Source organism: Anomalospiza imberbis, chromosome 13 (genome assembly GCF_031753505.1).
Source record: "Anomalospiza imberbis isolate Cuckoo-Finch-1a 21T00152 chromosome 13, ASM3175350v1, whole genome shotgun sequence".
Classification (NCBI taxonomy): domain Eukaryota; kingdom Metazoa; phylum Chordata; class Aves; order Passeriformes; family Viduidae; genus Anomalospiza; species Anomalospiza imberbis.
The window spans coordinates 8,553,283-8,580,737 of NC_089693.1; the positions used below are offsets into that span (position 1 = coordinate 8,553,283).

Below are 27,455 nucleotides of genomic sequence, written 5' to 3' on the forward strand. Positions count from 1 at the left end.
AGTAAAGCAGATACCTGGATTTATGCGTCATCCAGAAGGTCAGTTGTACTGTATTTCAGAGTCTATGAAAAAACATGATGTTGGGGTTCATGGAAAACAAACCAGTGTGTGATAATCAGTGCCAGATGTGACAGGTGTGATCATGTGACAAGTGCCATGGCCACTGAGACTGGAACCTTCCAAGCCAGGAAGGCAGTCCCAGCACATGGGGGTTTTGTGTCTGTGTCTTGTCCGAGCAGTTTCTCTCCTCTCACTGCAGACTCTGAGTACATGTTGATGGGGGCTGAAGTGGCAAATACCTCTCTGCTCACCCGCTGCCAGGGGAGCTTTTGCAGCTGCGGGGTTACAGTGTCGTCCATAGATCTGCCAGACACAAGACAGTACAGGGTGAAACACCCCCACGGGAAGGTGCCAGAGGGGTCAGCTGCCTCCCAAGAAGGGCCACGGCATGCCAAGCCCCGGTTTAGGACTTCGGGAGCTGGGGACTGGGGTGCCTCAGTCCTCTGCCCTTGCAGAGACGGCTGGCACCAAGCCGCATCCTTTGCATAGGGCTGTTGAGTCTGCACAGACCCGCGGGGAGCCCGGCAAAGGAGGCCGCTGCCCCCGGAGCTCGGCAAGACCTTTCTGTGCGGGCAGCGGGGCAGCGGGGCACCAGGGCGCCGTTCGTAGATATACGTCCAGGCTGGAGGGAACGTCCCCGGCTGGGAGGAGCCAGCGGCTGAGCCGCTGTAAACAGTGCGGGCACCGCCAGCGGTTGGGAGATGGATATAAAAAGGGAGGCGGAGGGGAGGCAGCCGGAGCGGCGGAGCGGGAGCTGCCTGCGCCTGCCTGCCCCTGCCCTGCCTGTCCCGCCCGGTGCGGCAGCTCCGAGAGGCTGCGGGCAGAGTCCGCGGTCGGCGCTGTCGGGACAGGTAAGTGTCTGCAGCGAAGTTTGGAACCCGCCGGTGCCGCTCGTCGAGCGGCCGCTGGGTTCGCGCCGCTCCGGCTCCCTCTGGCCGTGCTGCTGCTGCGGTGCTCGCCGCCTCCGGGGCTGTGTGGAGAGGGAACGGGGCTTCTGCTTTCGCCGTTGCGACGTTAAGTGAAGGGGGAAAAGGAGAAAAAAAAAAAAAAAAACAAAAACAACGAAACCAAAACACATCCAAAGCAAAATGTGCCTTTTGGCGGCTCAGTGAGAAGTCGCGGCGCACGTGTTGCGGCCGGGGGCGGCCCCGGGCTGCAGGTAGCGGCTGTGGGACCGCCCTGGAAGCGCCGACTGCGGGGAGCCCCGGGGAGCCGCGGCTCCTCCTGTCCTTCACGCCGGACCCGGACCCGGTCCCGGTACCGGTGCCGCCGTGGGACGCGTCGTAGAGCAGCGATGGGCCGCAGCATCAGGTCGGTACCGCGCCCCCCGCGCCCCCTCGCCCCGCCGACCCCGCCGCCGCTGCCGCCGCCCGTTTCTTGCAGGGCCCTGCCCGGATGCCGCCCCGCACCTCGCCCCGTGGCGACCCGGCTCCGACACCTGCCGGGCTGGCCCGTGGGCCGGCCGTGCGCCACGAGGGCTCCGCCGCCCTCCGCTCCCTCGTCATCCGCCGCGGAGGTAAGCGGGGCTCCTCCCGCCCCGGAGCCCGGGTGCTGCAGGGATGTCCCGGCCGCGCCTGCCGGCACCTCCCGGCCCGGCGGTGCGCGCTCCCAGCCCCTCCGCTCCCCTCGCCACCCAGGGCAGCTGGTGTTCGCCGACCGCCCCCACGGGCCGCCCATCACCCTGCGGGCCCTCTACATCCTCATCCACGACGGCGGGGAGCTGCACATCGGCTCGGAGCGCTGCCCCTAAGGCTCGCGGGCCACCAGCTCGCTGTACGGGCGAGCCGCCGAGGGGGCGGCCACGGAGGGCTGCGGGCAGAAGTTCGTGGGTGTGGGTCGCGGCGGTATTCCGGAGCCGCACGGCCGGCGGCGCCGCTCCCGGGCCCTCCTGGACAGGACGCTGCATCCCGGCCGGCTCCGCCACGGCCCCGACTCCTCCGAGAGGCGCTGGGGCAGCCGCGGGCTCAACCTGCGCCTCCTGGACGGCGGCACGGCGCGGCTGCTGGCGGGGCCGCTTCCACAGCCACCCGCGGCCGGGCTCAGCGCTCTCCTGGCCCGGCAGCCCCCGGCAGCCCCCGGCAGGGTGGTGGCGGCGCCCTGGGGGACTCGGCCGCCCGCAGCCTCACGCTGGGGACGCGGCTGCTGCTGCGGGACCGCCTGGGCAGCAGCTTCATCGTCCGCCTGCGCTACAGGTGAGGCGGGGGCGGCAGCGGCGCGGGGCGGGAGCGGAGCCACCATGGACAGCTCCGCGCCGCCGGGGGCTCGGCCCGACCGAGGGGCGGAGCGGGGCTCGGCCGGGCCCGCGGGCGGGGGGCGGCGGGTACCGGGAGCATGCGGTGGGTACCGGGAGCATGTGGTGGGTACCGAGGGGATGCGGTGGGTACCGAGGGGATGCGGTGGGTACCGGGAGCATGTGGTGGGTACCCGAGGGGATGCGGTGGGTACCGGGAGCATGTGGTGGGTACCGAGGGGATGCGGTGGGTACCGGGAGCATGTGGTGGGTACCGGGGGCATGCGGTGGTTACCCGAGGGGATGCGGTGGGTACCGGGGGGATGCGGTGGGTACCGGGGGGATGCGGTGGGTACCGGGAGCATGTGGTGGGTACCCGAGGGGATGCGGTGGGTACCTGGGGGGATGTGGCGGGTACCCGGGAGGAATATGCGCCGGGCCACCCGTGCCAGAAGGAGGGGAGCTGTGCCATGCTGTGTGCTCCCTCCTGCCCAAGTTCTCTGCAGGGTGGAGGGCTCGGAATATCACCGGTTTGCTCCTTCTCTGTCCCCTTCAGGCAGTCCTGGGTGCTGGTGGGGATTCTCGGAGGGGATCAGCTTTCCAGAGCAGAAGATAAGCAGGAGTGTAATGGGAATGGAACAGCGGGGTTAGCCATAGCCCAAAGAGATTTCCTCCCATACGACAGCACCTGTTTTACTGTTACTGCTTTCAGTGGATGGAAAAAGGTTCAGTCTTCCCTGAGAATTGCTTCTGTTGCTTTGCTCTGCTTTTCCTGTGTGGCTGCTGTGAATCTGAGCAGTGCAATGATAATCATACCGTAGTCGTTGGCTCCCGTGGATGTTGACCAGACTAACAGAAGTACTCTCTCAAAGTAACGTTTTAGCTTTCTACAAAGAGATGACACTAACATATTTAATGGCTAGAGCACTTCTATCATGCAAAGGGTTATCTAGATCAAAATTAAATCAGTATGCTCTTCATCTAATTGCATGATTCTACCATGTGCAGCTGTAAAAATAATTGATTGCTTTATTTTTCAGGTGTGTCTCATAGTGGATTTAAAGTGGATGTGTCCAGAGGAATAATTCTTCATCTGGTGGATGAGGTTACAAGTTGGTTACATGGTGACTTGGTATCGTCACTGCCAGTACAGATTATTTTATGCATCGACCTGAAGAGTTTAATCTCCTTCCTTGTCCAAGGAAAAACAGTCAAGTGAAAATTGATGGTATGAAATATTTTTATTAGGGTACTCATTTGTGGTAAATATTTACATTGTCTTTTACATTCTACATTTACTTGTCTTTTTAAGTAGATTTTGTTCCATAAACACGAGGGCGCATATGAGAGATGAAGGCCCTAATTTTATTTTGGAGCTTGAAAGTTTGACCAGAGGCAGCAGTCCTTTGTAGCAGCCTCTGGGATGAGATACTAACAACTAGCATGTCCCCAGACTTGGTGATTGTTTAAATGCAAGGTGTGTGCTTGCTTGGAACAATTCAATAACAAAGATGCTGTGTTCATCCTGAATAATAAGTTTTCTGGTTTCCACAGGCAGCCCACTTTGTCTTCACATTGGAGAAGTCATAGGTGGTGTTGACATGAGGGCAGAGGTTGGTTTTCTGACCAGAAATATACTTATTCATGGAGAAATGGAAGACTGCTGTTATGGACAATATCAACGCCAGTTTTTCTCTTTTTGATACATTTGGAGGGCACATTAAAGTGAGTAATTTTTAATACTTTTGCTTGTAGGTGGTTTCAGATATTTCCTTTCCTGGTTTGTAAACAAGCAATATAAAGCATCAAATTACCATTGTGTGTGTGGGAAAAAGTATATTTGTCTGTGAAAAAGGGGGAAGTTTGTTAGCCTGTCTTGCAAAACAAGACCTGCAATGAGACATTTTCTTCCCTATATCTGCAAAAACCTGCCCTTCTAGGGGATTCTCTTCAAGGGGACTCTTTGGCAGCATTGCTGTCAGTAGGGTCCATGCAAAGTTACTTCATGAGATGCCACTGAAGGAATTGTGGTTCCTGCAGAGCAAACCTGCTGCCTTCCTGGCTCAGAGAAGTGCCAGGTCTCTCTCACCCTGTTGTGCTTTGCCTCCTCTCGGTTGTCTCACGTGTTCTGGGGGCAGCCTTGCTGTTGCAGGGGCTTTGTGTAAAGTTGCCCCTGCACCAGGCAGTGGAAACTGAGGAGCTGTGCAGATCTGGGCTAAAATCACTCACAGGAGAAGCTGCCAGGAAAAAGAGCCTGGTGGCAAATGCTCCCCCTTTCTGCTGTTGGCAGGAGCACCGTGTCTGTCACTGCTATTGCTAAACACTGCACATGCTGCTTGGCAGCTGCTCCTTGGCAGCCCTGTGCCCGTAGGTGTGCAGCTGCTGGCACATGGCTCTGCAGGTCCTGAGCTGCTGTGGGTGGAAACAGGGAGCTCACACTTCCTCCTGGGACCATGTTTCACTCTGCAAAAATATTGCCTAATGAGAGGGAATAAAAGCCCAAAGCTGTTTTTCTTTTTGTGTGTGTTTCTATTGTAACGCCTTGCCTGGATCTACATTTGTCTCAACAGATCCTAAGGAATTTTAGCTCTGTTCACATCTCAGGAGTGGAACTAAAAAACATGGGGCAACAGATCCTGGGCAGCTACCCTGTGCATTTTCACCTGGCTGAGGATGTGGATGAGAGAGGAGGATATGAACATCCATTGCACCTCAATAACCTGACTATCTCCACTGCTTCTCGGGGAGGAACTCATGGCCTTCTGGTAGGACACAGATTTTATTAGTAACAAGTTCAGTTCTTTGCCCAGCCAGGACTAAATAGCAAGAGCCATCTGTGATGCAAAGAGATATCAGAATATTGAAATAAGGCATCTTTTTCCCAAGAAATGTCCTGACTTTGCCTTTATTTGAGTTAGGACTTTCCTCTGGTAGTGCAGCTGTTTGAAATAAATGTCAGGTTCTCAGCACAGCCTAATTAATATTATCAGATCAGATATAGTGTGATTAGATACAGGGAAATCTTTGCCATGGTAATTCTGGACAGTTTGTGATAAAGGGAACTTTCATTTAAAATTAAAGCAGTGAAGTATAAATGGAGCTGACTAAAACAATGGACCTTTAATTTGCAATGAGATAAAAAAGACAGGGCTTGTTCAAGTCAGGGTAACATGAAATATATCCCAAAATGTTCATGTGACAAAGGGAATGAAATATGAGCAGGACAGACCCAAATGGTCACTTCAGTGCCAGGAAAGTCCTCAGGAACTTGCTTTGACCTAGATCCTCACAAGGGAATCCTGAACTTAGGAAAAAAGGTCACAACAAAAGCCAGACGTGTCCCAGCTGGAAAAGAGAGATTCCTGCTCCAGTCCCAACATGTCCAGTTGCTGTGTGCTCTACAGGACCCTGAGTGATAGTTTGGTGTCTGTGAGTATTTCCTCATTCACTGGGTGGGTGCTCAGGCTGACACTCCCTGACCTCCTGTGTTTTTCCTGACAACTTTTTCTCAGTCCTGTAAGGACTGAAAAAGCTGTGTAAGACACAAAATAGAGATGTGCTCCATGTGTGAAAGGGCCCTCTGAAAGAATGTATTCATGAAAATGCAATACAGGACCTGTACAACACAGGAGCACTCTTCATGTATCCTAACCTTGATTTATATTGTTCAGATCACTCACAATTTTTGATTGCCTTCTCATATTTGTGATTTTCTCTGTCTGTAGAGCCTAATTCTGTGTACAGAGTCAGGAGGCTTGTCCAGTATGTGTGGATGTAGTTTAGCTTTCTTTCTTCCCCTTGGGTATTAAACCTCTGGAACTGAAGTAATGTGTCTGGGATGAAATAAAAAGCCTTATGCTAATAATGGTCCTTAGAAGAATGGTGTATGGTCTTGCTCTTTATCAGAAGAGAGTAAGTACTCAAGGGTTTATCTTCATGTGTGGGGTGCAATAGAGCAATCAATAATCCAAGTGAGATCCAGCCCTGGTCATGTGAACCTGAGGGCTTTGAGTACTTGAATCAGTGAGAAGATTTTATAGCAAAGATTAAATATGGGATTCTTTGAAAGACTCATGTAGCTTTGATCTATGGTCATTAAAATGAAGAGTAGTTAAAATGTAATAAACAGCCTTGCTTTAAAAGAATTTAAAATAATTTGCAGTTCCAGAGAACAGCATGTGTATCAGAGCAAGGCAGTTAAATAACACAGACAGGCACCTGCTTCAGCATCAGATCATGAAATTCCAGCCCAGAGGCAGAGCAAACCAGAGAGGAGGTTTCCCCCCTCCCATCCCGAGGTTTTAGAGGATGTAATTTTAGATGTACAGTGCCAGAGTGGTTTGTGCTCCACTGTGTGTGGGTCAGGCAGAGCTGTCTGCACTCCCCTTCTCCATCTGCTGCTCTGTGCCAGGCTTGTGCTGCTTTGCAGGCCAGCAGCAGCTTGGGTTCCTCGGGAGGCTGGGAGCAGGCTGGGATGTGCCCAGTGCTGGGCACATGTCAGGCGTGTGCAGCCTGCCATGGCTAACACTGCAGGGCATAAAGGTCACAAATATTGTGTTGCTGAACTATTTATAATTCAGTGTTTAGAGGTGTCTTAATCATCTGGTGCTGGCCACAGCAGCAAGGCTGCAGCTTGTGCTGGGGACAGTGTTTCATGCTGGCACGTACAGTAAAATGCTACTGTGACAGTGCTGCAGGTGGGTGCCTTTCCAGGCTTGGGTTTTCTGCCAATGATACGCTGGAATTGATCAGTTATTGGGGTTTTGTTCTGATGGCATGGACCCTTATCTCTGAGTGCAAATGTAAGTGATCTTTAAATCACATTAGTCCTGGTCACGAGAGTGATCACTACAGTTTTGTGTGTGTAACTTTTCAGGGCTGCCATACAAGCCTGCAGCTGAGACTAATCATATTAATTGAAGCTAAAATCTGGTTTTGGATACAAGTCTGACTTTTCATGCAGCCCTCTGAAGCACAATCAGCCAAACTGCAGCTAAATGCAGAAGAATGAAACTCTACAATTGAAATACTGTTTAAAACAATGAGCAGTTTGTTGCTGCACTTTTCTGTCCAAAGCTGGTCTTCCATGGCCTCCTCAGCACAGCTTCTGCCCATCATTTGGGAGGGTGCAAGTAGCCAGGCTTACTGATCTTAGCAGGCTGGCAGGCACGCTTGCATTTTTGTCTAAATCCATTTCCTATTTGTGTTTCCAAGACTCAGCTGGCCAGGAGGGACATGACAGCTCAGTGGAACTGACTGCTCAGTGTCAGCTCTCTGTTACCCTCCCTGTGGCTCGCTCCAAGGTGCTGTACCCATGTGTAGGGTCCCAGTGGATTTCCAACACTCAGTCAGGGGGAACTGGGTACCTGTGTACCTCATTTTCTTATGCCTCATTTTTAACTCTCTTTTGGACACCTCATTGAGGCAGAAACAAGAGCAGCAGACAACAAGTTTGAGGGGTGGCTGCCAGGAAAACAATGAAATCCAGCAGAGCTATACCTATGGGGACCATACTGTTTGTGACTCCAGATGTTATGTACAGTTGCAGCCCATCAAGGGGAAATTACAGGATATGATTCCACGAAATGGATTTATTTCAAGTATCCCTCTGTATACAAAAATAACCAAGAAGGTTAATATTAGTTAATCTTGCAGTCTTGCACAGACATAACTGACGTCAACAGGAATTTTGTATGCCTGAAGAGGGAATATAAATGCTGACAGGGATCATTTGAGTACAAAGTTAAGGTTTCTGTAAGATTTAGCAACAAAAAGCTGGTATTTTAACTAGCCTGATTTAGTATTTACATTTAAAAGAAGGATTTCTGAATTTATCATCATAAGACTGTACATCAAAGGAAGCTTGTGCTAAGCCCTTTTGGTCAAATTAGGGTTTAATGCAATATCCCTGAACATGTCAATTAATATTAAGTAGACTGAAATAGTAAAATACCACTTCTACTCAAGATGGTCATTACAGGAAAGAAGTGGCCCTGCACCTTCTGAGAATGGAGGAGAAAGAATGGGAATCTCGTTAATATAAATTACTTTGCATGGTGCATTTTAAAGAATATCTTATTTAATTTTGGAAATGCTGCAGTCATAAAAACTTCTAGATTAACCATGCTGACTTGTTGATTTATCATGCAAGACACACTTATCTTTATGCATCTTTATGTAGATATTTACTCTATGACACTGAATGAAATATTCTCTCTGAGAGCTGAGGCTATTTCTAAATCCAGTATTTTGCAATTTTCCCTTAATTATGCATGTAGGCTTCCTCAGAGTAGTTTTAAGACCAGTCCACAGTTATGCACACTGCCTGTAGTTCCAGTCAGCTCCAGGACTGATGGAGGCACCTCTCAGTGTTAGAAGGTTAGCAGTGCTTTTATACATGATCTTTATTACTTACTTGCAAAGGATGTTGTCCTAGGGAGTAAAACAACAGATGACAATGCTTTTATAGTTATATCTGGTTTCTGTGTGTGCCACTACTGATCTTCCCTCTGAAGAAAAACTCCTTACTGGGAGAAACATCAACATTATATCTCCTTAATCTTCTTCTTAATGGGCCATTTGCAGCTTGCGAGGATATTTGGGTTGTTTTTTCATGTAGAAGCTTCATAAATTCATAGAGAATCCCTAACTCCTGTCATTGCCCCTAAAGTTTTAAAAAACAGACCAGAAGTTTCACTTTTGAGACATTTTCCAGAGCTTCTTAACTTAAAAAAGCCCCAACCCTTGGGTTTCCTTCAGCTGCATTGAACAGAGCATGGATTTTGTGTTAACGTTCACATATAATTTACAATAGGTTCAGCATGTGGCTCCATAAATGACCATGTCTGACATTACTAGATGGTTTATTTTCCTTTAAGAGTGTCATTAAAAGGTTGTGTGGAGTTTTAAAGTCAATAGGAAAGTTGTGGCTCAAGTCCAGGGCAGTGCTATGAAAATGTATCCCTTCCTGTTTGGTAACTGCTTAGGATCATTTTGATTTTGATTTTTCAGGGCTGTCAGCACGTTCTGGATTGCAAATCCAAACAACAACTTAATAGAGCATGCAGTGGCTGGTGCTCAGGTAAAACCATTTAGTGGCAGAGCTATGCTTTGCCTCCACTTCCCAAATATTCTACACTTATTTATTGATGTCAAGAGCAATAAGTTTTTAGTAAGACATAGAATTTGGATATGTATTTCTGCAACCTTTGTTTCTGTTAAGAATAAATATTTGCCTACACTTCTCCACTGATTTATCTTGCAATTATGCTTGGAAATAGTGTGTGATAGCTCTTAGAAAATATTGATTTTTATTAGTAGTTAATAGTTAAATGCTCAATAAAATTTTATATTTCTATATATGAAAATATACTCTCTCCTTATTATTATCTCTTATGTTTACCCAAAACATGTTTGTGTTTTACATACCTGTACAGACCTGTCTGTTTTCTAATAAACCACCTGAATTTCACCCACAATAAACACATTTTTAGAACCCTTGTGTGTGCCCCAGAGACCTACTGTGCATGCCAAAGGCTGAGCTGGGAGGTGTAGGAGTAATGGGCTGCTGTGTGTCCCCCAGGACCCACATGTTGGACAGGCTCGGGTCAGAAATCTGGCCAGCACAGTGTGAAAAGCTACACTCCCAAGGTAGCCTGTATCACTGATTGCAGTGACCCATTTCTCAGACCTCCCTTTTTCTTTTAGGATGTTGGGATATGGTGCCTCTTCCACTGGGTCCTCCCAGGCAGTCTGAGGAAGACACCCAGAGGGACCGGCTGAACACACTCCCCTGTGAGTGTTTTACAACAGAGTCCACTCCAATTTCAAGGCACGTGATGGTTTTCATGTTTCTGTCAATATAACAGCATGGCATTGACTGTGTGTGCTGCTCTGTGATGCTTGTGGGTGTCTCACATATTGAGAAAGGTCTTTTTAACACTGTATCAAGACAGAATTAACTTTTGGGGACTCTGTTTATTCTAAATATTAAAGAGGGAGCTGAGGGGAGTAGAGATCCCATTCCAGGAGCTTCAGCTGGGTGGCTGTGTTAGAGGGAATGTGCCCAGGCTATGGGTGCACCTACTCTAAGTGAGATTTAAGGAGAGACAGGCAGGACTCTCAGCACTGCTGTTGACCACAGTGATGCCAGGATGTAAAGGGATGAGGGAAAGTAATTTGTGCCAATGACTGCTCATCACCTCTGGAAAATAAGACCAAAAATTCAAGGGCATTTCCAAGAAAAACACTCTCCCCCAAATGTACTGTTGACATGAAAACATTACCTGTAAGACTTAAAAAGCATTTTAAACTTATTTCTCAATATTCTAGAGAGTAATTGGATTTGTTCACTGTGCTTTGTATATTTTACATCTTGGTCCATGGCAGCTGCTGCTCTAGCCCAAAGCCTGTAAGTTGGCTGCAGCAGCTCATGTTCTCTTTTGACTGTCGGGGGACTCGTCACTCGTTATTTAAAGCCTTAATTCTTAACAACACTCTTTTTCCAAAAAGTTATCAAGAGCTTGGCAGGGTCCCTTATTGCTTTCTGCGAGGGAGGGAGAGTGGGAGTTCAGAGCCTTGCTTTGGGTCAGAAGAGAGCCCCAGATGCTGATGCATAACATATGGCAGGGCAGGCTCTGTCCTGACTTCAGCGTGCTACATCCTGTGCTAATGTCATGCTGAGCAGCGCCAGGAGACACCGAAAGGGAAGGGAGAGCCTTGGCTGCTGGTGCTCCTGTGCCTGCACGCACTGGCTACCCACGTTCATTGATAAAATCTGCGATCTTTGGTCCCTGTTGAGCGATCTGTTAAAGTAATTGGGGGCGTGTGCACTTCCAGGCTGGTCTGTTTATTGGAAAAGGAGTAAAGACGACGAGAGCCTGAAGATTCCAGGGAGTATCTCACTGTCGATAATGCCAGGTAAGCACGTGAGTTGTACTGCATCTTGGCTTCTGCATTGCATTTAGCAGATCATTAATGCCTCATTATGGCTGGAGCATCTGAAAAAACCACAAGCTTTCTCTGATGTGCAGAGGCAACTATTCCATAGCTATGCACTGGATTGTTTGTGTTATTGCTGGCCAAAAAGGACACCCATGCACTTGGGGTTGTGAGGACTAAGCAGTGAAGCATGTGGAAGGGGATCCAGATCCCATTAGTGCATTAGTGGGTTTGTAAACTCTAATATTTATCACTAATTGCTCAGAAGATCTTACATCTGAAAGGTGATGTAAGAGGCTGCTGAGATTGGTCTGGGATTAATGAGGAAAATAGGTAGCCAGAAAGGTCATCTGCTTTGAAATGTCTGAGCTTCCTTTTGCAGAGTGTAAGCAGGTAAATTAAGGCCATTTTCTGCCTTGCTGCAGTCCTATGGGTCTGTGTGAGGAAGCTGAGAGAAATCAGCTGCTGCTCCTGGTCAAGCCTTGGCTTTTTCTCTCCTCCATCATACCCTATCAATATGATGTTCCCATATCTGAAAGGAGAGGATGACTGCGTGTCCCTTGTCACATTTCCCTGCCAGGGTCACCCCCTTGGGCACCAAGGAGACACGTGCCTTCGTACCTCAGCTGGAAGAAGTAGGAGGTGAGGGTAGACTCAGAAAAAGTAATGGTCATTTTTCCCCCCAAACATAGCACAAATCTACCATTAACAGCCACTGTGGCAAGAAATAGACTGTGAGTAATTTAGATGCACCCAGTTCCCAGGGAGAATATTTTTGCTTTTGACAGCTCCTCTTTCAGCAGCCACAGAAGCATATGGGGGTTTGGTCTGTACACGCAAGGAGAGCAGCTCCAATTACTCTGTTAGTTTTGCTGAATGAGATTCCTGAAAGTGTCTAATTGATTTTCCAGCATCAGCAGAGGGATTCTCAATGGGCCCTGTAAGGATATCTACAAAAGGATCTGAATGAATTGGGAAAAATGTTTTCTATGCCTCTAAATCACTTTGAATCAAATTAAGGAGTAGCTGTGGGCTCACTGGTGTCTAGTGAGAAATCACCTGCTCAGAATTCAGAGAAATCACCTGAGCCAGAATTTCATCCTTATGAATGTTTCTTGTTTTCTGCTTTACACCAAAGCTCAAAAGTGAAATCAAGCTAATATCCTGACTCTGATTCAGGGCCTATCACTGCTTTAGACCCACCATGCCAATAACTGGAAGACAAAAAAAGATGTGCTGGGCATTACTGCTTCTGTCTGCAGTTGATTCCTGTGTCCCTTGTGCTGCATTAACTAAGAATCTTTCTTCAGGTTTTGCCCACATCAGGATGCTGATCCTGAAAAGCCACAAGTTCCTGCCATGACTGATGGTCTTATCGCTCTTAAAAATAATGACCATAGGGCCTGAGCCAGGGATGGTGACATTATTTTCTGCAACTCAGGGTAGGTTACTGTTATATCATTCCCCCCACAACAGGCATAAATAGGTCTGTAGGCCAAATTCACTGCAGACATTCCTCATCATTTACACCATTGTGTTTCCTTTGTCCCAGGTTTTCAGACAATGGAATTGGACTCACTCTGGCAAGGTAATTTCTTAAAATGGGTCTTCTTCCCATTTTTTCCCCCATTGTAACATGCTCAAGAATGGAAACTGAGACATTCCCCTTCTAATACAGGAGAAAAGCTAATATTTCCTCTCTTGACCACATCAAGTCTTCCCTGGGCAGCCATAAATACAAGGGGCAATTCAGCCTTTCGTTCTCTTTGCCTCAGCACGCCTGGGGAATCCATCATAATTGCTGAATATTTCCTGCTGAACGGGAGGTCCTGGACAGGAGGTCCTGATGCTCAAGCACAAAGCTACCTTGTCACTAACTTGCTTGTTTCTAAACATACTTTAGAGCAGGCTCTTATAGAGGTGCACGCACCCTTTTCCAAATTAAGGACACAAATTCTACTGTGTCTGTGGTGTAATTAAAAGTGTTAATTAATTGGGGTGCTGTGCTGCATATTTACGTGGTGTTTCTTTGCTTGCAGCAATGGGACTTTCCCGACAGACAACGGCTCCAGCCTGGAGGTTACATATTCCATTTGTGTTGGAGAAAGCAGCAACTTTGGCTCCCAGGGAGGTCAAAGCAGCTACTGGGGAAAAGGGGCAAATGGAGAACACAGAACACTGCCCAGAAACAAGTGAGTTATTCTTCTGCCATTTCTTCTTGGCGTTAGATAAGGTAGAAGAAAAGCCCCAGGAATTAATGTGGCTACCAAAGAATAATTTATACCAGGTGCTTAAATTATTGTTCAGGCCAGAAATAATAAGCATCCAAATAAACTTACTCTTCAGGCCAACAGCTTGAGAGCATTCTTGACTGAATGTGTTTGATTTAGTTTTCTCCTTGGCTTATTAGTCAGTGGAGAATGGATTAGAGAATCTGACTTATGCCAAATGGCTCTTGTGTGGTGCTTCAGTGGTGCAGCATCAAGGTGTTTGTGTTTAAATCTCCTAGGGCATTCCCTATCCATAGATTCCAGATTTATGATGGGTCTATCAGGATGGCAAGATGCACTTTCAAGAAGTTCACCCTGACTGTTGACAGATACTCAAGTGCCATCGGCTTTTTAATTATAAACTCCTGGCAGATCAGCCCTCAGAACAATGTGTCACAGATCCTGATGGAGAAAAGTGTAAGTGAGAGAAGCAGAAATGTTTGCTGTTAGATGTGATAGGTTTTGAAGTTTTTAGCAGTGGTGAGAGATCTATCCTAGAGCAGGATTTCCAAGCATGGGTGTGTGTTACATTGGTGCATGCCATCAACTAATTTTGAAACCCTTTTCTTCTTAGTAATGAAAGTTATTTATAAGCAAGTAAAATATGATATCTTCTACCTGGGCAGATATACACAAAGAAATCTGCATTGGAGAAAGGTTTCACCTTGTAATCAGAACACCCAGAACACAGGTCTTAGGTGGTGCAGTATTGCCAGTGCTGAGGACCTGCTAAGGACCTGGCCTCAGAGGTTGAGAGGGTCACACAAGAGATACCAGGAGCCAATAAGATGCAAAACAATTCTACAGAAATAGCAAATGCACTGAGAAGCAAAGCCATGACCCAGTTTCTGAGATCAGCTGTGAAATTCCTGTTGTGCACAACAGGGACTTCCCTTGAGCTGTAACAACAGAATGGGGCTCTGTATCTCTGCCTTGGCACAAGCTGAAGAATGCTGAGCAATTCCAGTCCTTGCCCTGGATTCCTGTAGGGATCATGACCCTGGACACTTGGCTTTGGAAATGATGGATTGCACCTGGCTCTCTCCAGGAATCATGACCTCTCCTTAGCTTTTTTCAAACAAGGTCCATAGTTGTTAGGATGTCCATGAACTGTAGTAACTTTGGCTTGAGGTTTGGCTTTACCTCGAGGAAAATTTCCATTGCTCTGAGACTGACCAATATCACTCCCTCTGGTAAGCAGAGGGAGTGATATCTGTCCCCTCTCTGGCACACTTTAGACCAACAAGCAGGGGGTATTTAATGAAAGGATGATGTTGATTGCAGTCACTTGACTGCTCCTCTAAGTAAAAAACATGGTCTCTGTGCATTTCCATGAGAAGATCTTAATTGCCTTGGATGCTTTATGGACCTTTGGAACAAGAATAAGGGGAAATTTGCTGTTCCCTATTCATGTGCTCCCTTGGGGAAATGGTTTTAAGATGGTCATGGGGAACATTAACAAGAAAATCAACATGGAACAGGGGAGGGGAGCTTGGAGAAAAAATGTTTGATCAGTGAAGTGGAAGAGAGTGGAAAATTTCTTCCAGTAATGGCTGTAGGACTGTCCACCAGAATGGTTTCAGACAGGTGATATTAAAGCACATTGGCAAAGGGTTGATTATACCTTGAATGGCTGAAAATGCAACTCTGTAATACAGTCACAACATTTGAGGCCAATGAGTCTGCTAAATGTGCAGCATTGTCTGTTTGAGAGGCAGTTCAGTACTGCAACAGCTTTAGGATCTAAGGTTTTCAAAGTAAAAATGGTCAGAAGATTTCCTAAATAATTCTGCAAACACATTAAACCAGTGCAGTGTAAGTCTATTACAAAAAAAAAAAAAAAAAAAAAAACAAAAAAAAAAAACAAAAACCAAAATGACCCAAACTCAAACAAACCCTCATGACATGATCTCAATAATTATCTATTATTTGTATATTTCCAAGAAAAGATCAACTTCTGAAACTGCTACTTTGCCAGCTTAAAAACCATGTATGTTTGTAAGCACCTGCATCCCAGCAATTTTCACTTTGATTTTATTTTATCTGGATTGAACCCAGATGTGCTACATCTGATTTTATACTTGTAGGACCACAGACAGTTTATTTTTTGTTGTTGTTGTTGCTCATTGCTATATGGGGTAATATATCTTAGCCTAGTTAAGATAGAGACTGTCAACCATTTTAATTAATTTTCCATCTCCAGGCTTCTTAGTTTTATTAGCCATTTTATTAGTTTTTAAAGGATGGCTAAGTACTAATTCCCTAAAGTACAATCATTTTACTGCTGTTCTTTAAGAAGAAATTAAACATTACTGCAAGTTGTACAGTGATGACAAAACTATTAGTCATGCTGAAGGATAATTGTATAATTAATCAGACTAATCAGCAGATTGGTTAGACAATAAAATAATAGAGCCAGTCAGATCTTGTTTAATTCCAGCATAAAAATAACAGTGAAGCAGAACAGAAGACCTAAACATTGCACTCCACACAAGGGATTCTAGTTGTCTATCCATTGACAAAGCTGAATCTCACATATTATCTATGCATTTATCCATTGCAATATTATTGCTGGGCTGGCTTGTTTGTTTTGAGAAGAGTGTTTTAAAAAGTTATTTCAAAGCAGTGGAAGCAGCAGTTGGCTGTAACCCAGCTGAGGGATGACTGATGGCTGTGGTCTCCAGTATCTCTGTCTGTCAGTAGGACCTGGAGAGCTCAAGGATGATGCCCAGCCCAGAACAAGCCACGTCCACACTGGTGCATCACTGCTTCAGAAGACCTGACATATCTCCTTTTAGTCACAAATCAGCCACCCATTCACCCCTCTGTCCCTCTGAGGCACAGAGTGAGGTGAGGAGCAGCAGCAAGGCCACCTGCAACAGGTGCAGGACTCCCAGATTGTCCCAGCTCACATCCACTGCTAAAAGTCCCTCTGGTCATTTTGTCCCTGCAGCCAGGAGTTTAGGGTGGATTCCATCCTATCCCACTCCTACCTGTGCCAACCCTACCACACCTCAGGAATTGCTTCTGCCAAAGAAATCCCTGTGGTCTGTGTTGGGTGTATTTGTGATCCCCAGGAGAGCTCACAGGGGCCAGTACTGACCCCTGGCTATGGACTAGCAACTGCCATGGGATTGCAGTCCAGCCTAGCTAAAACATGGGCTAGGCTGGACTTCCTAATGTTGACTTTGCTATGTTTAGCCTGTGTTGTTTTAGTGCTGGGTTTCTGTGTCAAAGCACACATTTGCAAACAGCTCATGATGGGAAAAAGAAAAGCAGACAGTTAGTTGAAGTCTGTTATTTCCTGCAATAGAGAGCAGAAAAAAACCAGTCCCAACCCTAAAGAGACTCCTGACCAAAGGGAACTTGGCAGGGAGAGGGTTTGCATCACTCCAGCAGAGGAAAAGCCATGGGGACAGAGACCTTGGGTGGTAAACGAGATGAAAATGGTTTTATTAAAATGATAGCAGTGATACAGTGAGATGTCTTTTGTTGGCAGCTTGTGCAAACACTTGAATGTTACAAGTTGCTAATTATTACAATGATTTCCAGCACCTTATTATTTTTTAATATAGAAAGTGCAGTCGTCAGGGTTCCCTGCAGGTGTGTTAGGTGTGCTGCCTTTGGACAGGTTGAGTTAGCACATTTTTAAGAGATTACTAAGAGATTACCTGTCTGAACACTGTCAGGCTTCAGACAGGTAACTCAAGTATCCTTTATACTGTGTCACTCAGAGGTAGCCACACCTAGTGAGAATTAGGTTTCTGAGTAGTGTGGCATCCAGACATGACCTGCCTCTGCACCTTCTGCTAGTTTGTTCCCAGCTCCATGTGAACAAACCTGAGGAGCAGAGTCTTTGTGCCTGTGTGCTCACTTAGGGAAAATTATACACTGCACTCCTCTCCCACAGTGTACCAAAGTAAGGTAACCTTGAGGCTTATGCAAAAAGTGACACTGCTCATTAAAATTTCCACTCTAATTCTGACTTTCAGACTTTTTAGAGGAGAATGTTAGAGATAAGAATAAAATTAGCACCCAGACTCTCTGCTGCTGGGTGGAAACGCTGAGAGTGTTGATCAAGTGTAAGATGTACTGGCTGTGCCTTCGTTTGGCTTGAAGTGCAGTTGACTTTGTTCTCCTCCCCAGTGAAGTGTCTGTTTTCATATGCAACTCCTGAAGTGCCACCACAAAGTATTTGTAATGGAGTTTTGAGCTGCTGCACAGTGTCTACATTTTTTAATATCTCATCTTTTATAAATTAAAATGAGAGGGAAAAAAAGAAAATAACAGCAAGTTTTGGGATCCTCCTAGGCCAGGTAGCCTTTTGGGGAAAAACTTCCTGTGGTGCAGCAAAAAAGATTTTAAAAATCTCAGAAATGCACCTTAAATTTCCAAGTGTTTGAGCCTCCTTTAAAGGAGACTGCCTCAAGTATTTATGAGATTCATACTTAGACAAGAAGGTGGCAGAAAATGGTTCTAGGCTTTAATTTCATTTTAAAGGAATAAAGACTTTTATTCTGCAAGTAGTTGTTGCTGCAGGGTTTGGATGTTTTTAAGGCAGTGGACTTCCCATCCAACTCAGAGTCACAATAACCCTCCTATTCTCCTAAGCCCTTCTGTTTATTATTGTTAAAATAAAGCCTTTAAAGCCCTTAAAAACTTTCAGCCTAATCCTGCTGACCCTAATTCTTACTCATGTGCACAGTCCAATTAAAATTAGTTGGGCTAAGTGGAACAAATGACAGTCCTTTGGGTGGGCATGATCCCCTTGTTATTTATGCTGTCTGCTTTTATGTGCATTGCTGCCGGATTCATTCAGAGTGCTTGACCTGGAGTAATTATTTTCTTGATTACTTCGGAACTTATTCTTCACACCCTGTAATAATTTCATCTGCAGACATTAAAATATTCCATGCTTTTTTTTGCTGAACATCTGCAGTTTCCTTGTTTTGATGTATTTTCATATCAGGACAGATATTTTTACTTAGCTACTGAAAAATCTTGAGAGCAGAGCTATGCACAATGAGGATAATTCTGCTTCCTGTTATTTCTCTTTCCTAAAAAAAAAAAAAAATAAAAAATCATGGGATATATTAGAATGTGCATGAGAGCCAATTCTGGGAATTTAAAACTTTTAGAAGTTTTATGGGAGTTTAGGAAGAACAATTAGAAAAAAATGGCACTGACAGAGCCACTTAAAAGCGACATTGAAAAGATATAAGAAAATTCCACAAACAGCTAGGTTTTTTTTTTCTTTATTAACAGCTGTGGTATTCCTCAGTAAATTTCATAATCATCCAGTATTTTCCTACACTTTCAGTCATCCTCTTCTTTTGCCACCGTTCAGTTTATTGCTGTGTGATTTCAAGCAACACATGGTGGTGTGGCTGCACTTCAAAGAAACAAAAGTCTAATTTTTGTGGAAATGTCTCCTGGGATTAAGAAATGAGAGGGAGAACCAACACGGCTGGCATATTTTCTAAACAGAAGAGGCAAAACAAAACTCTGCTCAGACAATGGATCTTCTTAGTTCCAGCTCTATCACTGTCAAAACACTGCAAAGCCGAGTCCTTACTTTGAGCTAAGCAGTGATTTTTCCCCTTATTTTCTCCTCTAGGTTGGACTGAAAGTGTTTTTTGGCAGACCAGGCCAGTGGTTTGGAAACAATGACAATGAAAATGTCATCTTCCATGGTGTGGATGGCTGGGTGACAGGGTATCCAGACACCTTCAGAGGCAGAGCAGACAAGTCCCTGCTGCCTCATCCCAGCTCCCTCAGTGTCCCCTGCTGGAATGGGGTGATCTGTCCGGGCAAACTCACAGGTAACGGGGCAGCCCAGCCAGCACCAGATATTCTGGTGAGGGGGGAGGCAGTGGAGATGCTCAGCACTACTCACACAAAGGGTGAACAATAAATTTGGTATGATTTCGCTGCAAGTTGAAATCCAGCTGGGGGAAAGTTTGGTGTTTTCTTGTTCCAGGCATTTGTCCACGCTATCATGGGGCTCTAGTGGATTGTTCTGGTGAATCAGGTTTCAGTAATGGAAGGTGTTACTTCTATGGTACATCCTACTTGCGTTCAGGGTGGTGAAATGGGTGGTTGAAATGCAAACTCACATCTATTTCTTATTTCCCATGCAATCATAGGTTGAGGGATGGCCTTAAACCTTGCCAGCAGTGAATGTCACAGTCAAACATAGAGTATGCATGTCTCCTTAAGCTAAAAGAGTTGGATGCATTTGCTTTAGTTGCACAGCAGAGAGCAGGAGTTGCTATTTAAGTATCTAAACTCCGGAATTAAAAACCTTGGTGTGTTTTGACTGGGCAGAAACAGGATTGGGCTCCTATGAAACAGTCCCTTTGAAATAGGGTTTTGTCCTTGGCATTTAGTTTGGCTCTGTGTCTTCAGAGAAATAATCGTCCCTGCTCTGGCAACCTAACAGTTAAATTCAGAGTTGCAAACAAGTAGGCATTTATATTTTTATTTCTATTAATATCCTCCTGGTTATGGCACTCTACATGGTGAGACAGTTTTTCCACCATAGAAAATTTCCTTGGCTAGGTTTAGGCAAGCATAAACATTTACTTCTCTGGGATCCATTACTTACCAGCATTTTTCAACTAATAAGCATCCAGCAGGATGAGTAAAGGTCATATTAAATGCTTCACTTTGTGGGTTTTTGCTTCACTTTTTGGGAGGGAAATATATGTATGTGCAGGGTAGAAGAAATTGGTCTCGTGCTGTAGGGTTTGATTAATTTGAAGAGGATAACTGTTAGAATATTTCAGCCTCACTCTGACTCTCAGCACCCTTTCTAACTGGTGGCTTGTTTGTCCACTAAATTCTGAGCATCATACTTCAGAGCAAAAGCCCAAAAGAGTGAATCCAATTATGGAGAAAGATGGTTTGCTTTGATCTTAACAACTTTATTACAAAATCTGTTTTTCTGGTCCTTTTCACGTAGCTCTGGTAAACAAGAACTTGTATTCTCCCCTAGTGCAAGCAGGTGAAAATATCCTTTGAGCTGAAGGAAATAGTGATTCCAGTGTTACTGCTGAATGGAGCCCAAGATAGTCAGTCTAGGGATGGGCTACTTGGCATGGAAAACTGAGATCCAAGTCCTTCAGCTAACATTGCAGGCAAATCCTTTCTGAGCTAAGTGCCTAGAGTACAGTTAATTCCTTTGTGCTTGGTTTCTTTCATTCCCATTTCATGCTCCTCTTCTCCTGGATGTAATTTGCCCAAGAAAGGAAACGCCTGGGGAAAAACAATTCCTCTGGCAGTGTTTCTAGATCCAAAAATCTTGGAGATGGGCTTTCCTGAGGGTGTTTTAATCTGGCAGCTCAGGCTGATATTCCCACCCTCTGTGGTTGGTTCGTGGTCCTTCCTCCTCAGTGTCTCCAAGGAGCATCAAATCCCATTCCCCCTGTGGTGTCCAAGGGCTTCCTTCAGCAAGGAGCACTCAGTAATGCCTCATGGTTTGGGCACCACCTTAAAATCATGACATTCACTAAGCAAGAACTACCAGGTCTTTTAGTCCTCCCTGTTTGGTTCTGGAGTCTGTAGGGTTGTTGCTGTCCAAACAGGACCAACTCCTTTGCTCTTTAGTGACAGCTGAAACTCTCATGTTGTAATGTAAATAAAGCAAGGCTTATTTCAAGGAGGAACACTAAATAGAGGGAAAGTCACAGGGAAATCACAAGAGCTGTCAGCACCACATCTTCTGGCAGTCTCTGAGTCACTCAGACTTCACCATTGGGGCACCAAGGTCCTTGGTGTCCCATCAACCTGATTTTCAGCTGTTGCAAAGGCCAATAAAGAAGGAAAAATGTAGGGAGAGGCTTCATAGTTCTCTCCATATAGATATGTGCAATTTCCAGTGGCACTGAACTGGAGACTCCTTGACACCTGCAGTACTTGTTACAATGTAAATGAGATTCCCAAACCTTTTCTGATTTGTATATAAATGGTAAGACAAGTGCCTTGGTTCAACTGGGCAGTTGAAGCTGAGCATTTACTGTCTGCCTGCAGATTTCACAGCAGCACATCAGGGGAGGCTGTGAAACTTCTCTTTTTCGGTATTAGTCTTTATTAAAATAAGCAGAGTTTTGGCAGTATGTGCTGTTTTCTTTTATAAGCTTAAAAAGGTGTTAGACAGTCATAAGAGACTGCCACAAAGCCAAATTAGTGTCAGTTTTGAATTTAAAAAAAAAAAGTATGCCTTGCAATTCTAAAATACTCCAGGAAATGTTGTTGATTTTACACCTGTTCACTTAGTCACTCCTTCACCGCCATTGGCTGAAATAGAAATGATTCCATTTTTGTTAACTCTGTTCTTGCAGTGAATGTTTGCACTTGTGCTGATCCTTCATCTCTGGGTTTCACATCTTCAGCTGCTTCTGTGGCCTCGGTGCCTCTGTGGCTGGCTTTGGTTCTGATGCTCTTAAATGTAAAGCAAGCAAGAGATGCAGGAGGTGGTGAGCAGTGGTTTTCCAGCCACAGGAAACTGTACAGCCCCAGGATATCTGTGGTGCTTGAGGATTACAGCACCTCACACACTGGGAAGAAGGAAAAGCCTGTGAGATGTTTTTCAGTTCATGGTGTCTGTATTTGGATAAAGAGATTTAGTTTGGATCTCTGATGCACATCAGTTCAAAATCAAAGTAGTTTTCCTGATGCCAGTGACATCCCAGTATGTCTTAGAGAAAGAAAGCTACATTTTTTTCTTTCTGCAAGAATTTTAAAGCCTTTACTTGGAAATTTCATTGAGAAAATGTTTTTCCCTAAGATATTAACATTTTTTTGAACAGTCAGTCAACCAGAAAGGGAGAAGGTATGTTTTGATCTTCTCATTTTTAAGGTATTTTTTGCCTCAACATGACAGCTGACAGCATGACAGGACAAAAGCAAGAGTAACGGAACAAGAAAGCAAGAAAACATTTTCTCAGAAATCAAGATTGTAATTTCCAATACTTGGCATGTTGCTTATCTTCATACTTGCTCTCCAGTTGAATAGCAGATCCCTCTGAATTGTAAAGAGCTTATCTTCTCAGTTTCACAATCTACTTGGGAAAATTGCCATGTAAGCATGGGGGAATCTGACACATCTCTTCAGCATGAAATGTCAAGCAGCTAAAATGACAACTATGTCCATTAAACCACCCAAGAAATTAGAAGCCTCACATTTTATAATGTTTTAACCAGCTCTTATTTTCCTACCACATTAATCTGTCACCACTTCTCTTACCTTAAAGTCTCTTTGTGACCCATTTTCTTTTAAAGATTTTGATAGAAGTAACCAAAAATTATGGAGGTGGTTCTAAGGAATATGGATTTTTTATTCTAAAAAGTGGATGAATTTTTCATTCCTGTTGACTTAGTGATGTTCCACATGGGCAAAACAGTCTTTTCATATAGGATCTGGATTTCTTCATCAGGGCTGTAACTTCCTTTAGTAAGTAACATGTTCAAAGATCTGTCAGATATACTGTTGTATTTCTATGGGACTGAAAATCACACTCTTGCTGTTTTGCAGTTCTGGAGAGCATTCACTCAGTGGCCACTGTCACTGCAGGAGACCAAATGACACTCTGCAAGTCATTTACAACGTTTCTATAATGCATGTGTGGCATTTTTCCTTGTTCTAGTTATCACCATCTCATTCTCCAAACAGCTGTGATCATTATCCTTAATGTCTGACCTGTAACTTGCTCCCTACACACCTGGAGGAAAATGCTACCAACAAATCTCTGACCTCCTTTCCTCATCACCTTATTGAAGCATTCTGGAAACTATTCCAGCACTTCTTTGGGTTCATTCATAATAGCAAGCAGCTTAAGCCATGCATATCTCTGTCATTCTTTTTTTTTTTTTTTAATCTTTACACAAATAGCTTAAAGCACCTAGTAATCTTTTATTCTTGGTAACCTGTAATCTAGGAATCTTTGGGACTCATTGAATGCATCTCCTTCCTTTCTTGGCTTTTCATTGGTGCATTTAATTTTGTAGTAAGTACAATATAAGTGTTCATTCCAACTGGCTTTCATTAGAAAATGTTGTTTGGATTGAGAACAATTAATACACTGATGGGATTTCAGATCTGAATGTACCTGATGAATCCCCTGCTCAGACCTCAGCACTACCCCACCCTGATGGGGCCAAGTGAGATTGAAATGAGGGTTTTTGTGTTGTGTGTTATTGGCTTTCCAACCATGGTTTGAACGTGAATGAAAAATAGGTTTTTCTTCTTGGTTTCCTAGATGAAAAAGGCTTTTTTTATCAGACTGTAAAATAATTCAGTCTTTCTTGATCCATCAAGAATGAGCAAATGGGTTACTGCCCAGAGATGTTGTTTGGAGTGAATTACTTGATCAATAGTTTCAGCCATCAGGAAAAATTGATGTTAATGTCATTCTGGGATCCACTTTAATCTTCCAGTATCTGCAGATACCACTCAGAATAGCTTCTCATCACTGAAGTCTAATGGTGTGAAAGGAGCAGTGAACTGAATATCCGAGAAATGTTCACAATCACTTTTGGACTGCTCCTTTGGCATGAGACCCAAATGTTTAATTTAAGCATTCAGCATGAGGCTGCTGGATTCAGGGGTGAGAGGAAGGGTAGGCAAATGTGGTCCATCTATTGGAGATCCTTAGGAGCTAAAAATCAACACCAGGAGCAGGATCAACTACTGCGAGATCCTTCTGAGCATGAAACTGGAACTAGGGCTGAATTCACTTGAATCCCAAACTAAAATAAGCCCACATACAAACCATTGAGAGATAGCTGGTTTTGCAGAGCTTTCAGTTTCTGTAGACAAGAGGAGGATAAGCAGATCTGGAGATATAAGTGCCCTGCATTAGCAGGCAGATATCCTGATAGATGGAGTTTTAACCTCTCTGCTAGTCTTGGCTGCACTCATATCCTTGCAAAATTAAAATCTGATAAGAAACTACTGCTTCCATTCAGATCTACCTCAAAGACACAAACTGAGTTTAAAAATAATTTTGATGGATGGATGCTCATGTAGAAGCTTAGACATTTGTGAGCTACCAGGGATTTCTATGTTGGATATTTCAAGTTCTTGATGCAAAGAGTGTTATTCTACACTGTAGGAGAGTGAAGGCAGCAGGATTACAGATGACCTCATTTGTCCTTTGTGCATCTGAAACCCTCAGAGAACATGACAAGCTGCCTGAAACAGCCCTGCATGCAGAGACAGATTCGTATGACTAGCTGTGCATCCTCCTTTTGCACTGGAATTTCACATGGTGGAAAGCAGGGCAGTGTCATACATTCAGCCTTAAAACTAGTGTTTGCCACACGAATTTGCCTTTGAGTGATGGCAGGGCAGAAAAAGCACACAGCTGGAGTGTGGTTTTGTAATTGTCTGTAGAGTTGAGCTACAGGTCAGAGGCATCTCTTGGTCCCTGCAAGAAGAGCTTTGCTGAAGCCTTGGACTTTGGTATTTAGTCTATAAGGTCATATAGTCAGGACATCAAGTTTTAGCCCCCAGAATTTCAGCCCAGTCTGCTACTTGAGAGCAAAGATGTGAATTCGATTAGATAACTGGGCCTAGTCCAAAGCCCATTGAAGTAACTTCAGTTTTCTGTATTTTCAATAGAATAAGCCTATTTTTGAAGTGCAGTTATTTGAATTCATAAAAAAAAAGAGTTACTTTGTGATACCTCCTTGATTACCCTTCTCCCTAAAGACTTTGAATAGTGAACATTTTTATGGCACTGTACATCTCATATCTCACTTCATGGTGTCCCCATGGATGGCTGCAGATGCTATTTCTGGTTTACCTTTTTATTTGAACTGGAAATGTTTCAGTGACTTTCCAAATGTTCTGAACTCTTCATTGGCAGAAACCATTTACAGGCAATGATGATCAAATGCACATGTTACGACTGTGCCTGGCTGGTTTAATGGATATGTTTGTCATTTTCCTTTTACCCTCAGCTTTACATCCAGGCCAGATGCCCCAAGAACCTGACCTTGCTCACTGCCAGAGCAGCATTCCCTTCTCATCCCGAGGCATGAGCGGGGGAGCCATGTGCCAGCAGAGCCAGCCTGTTGTCATGCTCCAGCAGGATTAAATCCTCCAGTGGAATGGCAGAGCACCTGAAAACGTCATCCTGGACCCCAGCAACTTCAACAGGTACTGCCCTATGTTGCTGGAAAACGTTCTGTTTTCCAAAGGTCTGGAGCTTTATAATTTTCCCAAAATGTTCATGATCGGTATCAGCAATTTCTGAGAGTGTGGAAGCAAGGTTTTAAAGCTTGACATTAACTGATGCAAAGACATGCTTCTGCTTTCACTCTATTCCAGCTTTTTTGATGTGCAGAGAGGTTTCTCTTTCCAGAAAGTTTTGAAATAGAATCCAAATAAGTCCTGGCCTGCTGTCCCTGAAATCCCTCCAGAAGAGCTCTGGCTCTGGTTCATTTATATTTGTACTAGTCACTGCTCACATAATTTATCTCCCATATATATAAAGTGCAGAAATGCATCAGAATGTGCACAAAACTTTGCATCTTCTGTAATCCAAACAGCACTGAAATTACTGTGTCTTTCTAACTAAAGGTCTAAAATGTTAGGTCTCAGCACAGCAAGATTGCAGGCTGTGCTGTATTTATTTCCATGTTTTCTTAGCCTTGTATAAAGACAGGGCATATCCATTTCAGATGCTGCTTTTTCCCTTGCAATCTTCTTCATTTTGCTTGATTTCATTTATGCTTTTTAGTGCTGTTCTTACTTTAGTGAAATTACCTGTGCTTTGCACTGGTTCCACTGTTAGGAGAGAGTCCTGCAACCCAGTCAGCTCAGCAGGGGTGGGCATTGCCATGGTGCACAGAGGAGATGCTGCAAGGGATGAGCACCACAAGAAAGCTTGGCCATCACCTTAGCTTCTGCACTTTGTCTGAGTCCTCAGTTACTGTTAAGAACACACTGTGGTGAAAACCAGAGGTTTGCAAGTGAAACCTGACCTGATTACACACAATAGAGGCTCAGGTTGCCAAAGCAGGTTTGAGATAGTTGGCATGAAAGAAGGCAAAGGCACTGGGGATGTGAAGCAGCATGTTCTGCTGGTAAACCTGGAGGGCTCCCAAGTCCCTCCAGTATTATCCAAACCCCACACCCAGCCGCTGCTCCTCTGGCAGAGTGCCCCTGCTGTGGCTTTGGGTAGGATAGTTTTGGCCAAAGCTTGAGCTCTATTGAGTTCCCCTGAACTTTGGAGCTGAAAAAATATCTAAAGATCTTTTTCTTTGATGCCATTACGAAGGCCCATGGGAATGCACCTGAGAAGGGCAGTGTTTCCTCTTTATACATGCCCATTCCAGAGTGACAAACACCTGGGCCTCTTGATTTAAACATGCAGTAGCTGTAGGGCCGTCACTGAGTTGCTGCATGATCAGTGTCTGGACACTGCCATCACAGGGAAATTATCAGAATTAAATCACTTTTTTCTGTATTAATACATCTTTGTGCACTTTAAGAAAGAGGAAAACCTACTAGTTGCTCATGGACAACCTGAGTTTTGCAATTATTATCTGTCTTAAATGGTGAGCTCTCTCCTTGCTATTGCAGAGCTAAATCTTCTGCCAAGTCACTGATGGCCAGCTCACACATGCCAAAGCTTTGGCCCACAATCTTCAAGCATGAATTTAAATTTGAAGGCAGCACCAGGGCTTTGCTAAAGTTGAGCTTTAACTTTAGCTCTTGTTCAAGCATCCATTTAACTACATTTTACTATTGGAAACCACAATGTGGTTGCGGTTCCTTTTTTCGTGTATGAAATCAGTTATTTGAACTGGGCAAAGGTTTGTAGAGTTTTCTGATCCAGAAATTGTTGGCAAGGTAGCTGTTTTGAAGATTCATAAGCAAGAAATAAAGTGTAACAAAGGAAAACCACAATTCTACTTCATTTCATTTAGAGCATCTTGCTAAGAAA

General features: G+C 44.7%; 1 protein-coding gene and 1 pseudogene across 2 annotated transcripts in view; both read left to right on the forward strand.

The window, feature by feature from the left end:
- The first annotated feature begins 772 nt into the window (after window positions 1–772).
- The window catches only part of CEMIP (cell migration inducing hyaluronidase 1), a 99,563-nt gene continuing 72,880 nt past the window's right edge, over window positions 773–27,455 (forward strand). For both annotated transcript variants that reach the window (XM_068203789.1, XM_068203791.1), the window contains exon 1: window positions 773–911. The gene's annotated coding sequence lies outside the window, so the exon portion shown is untranslated. The remainder of the gene's footprint in view (window positions 912–27,455) is intronic.
- Window positions 2,675–25,601, forward strand: LOC137481658 (cell surface hyaluronidase-like; annotated as a pseudogene).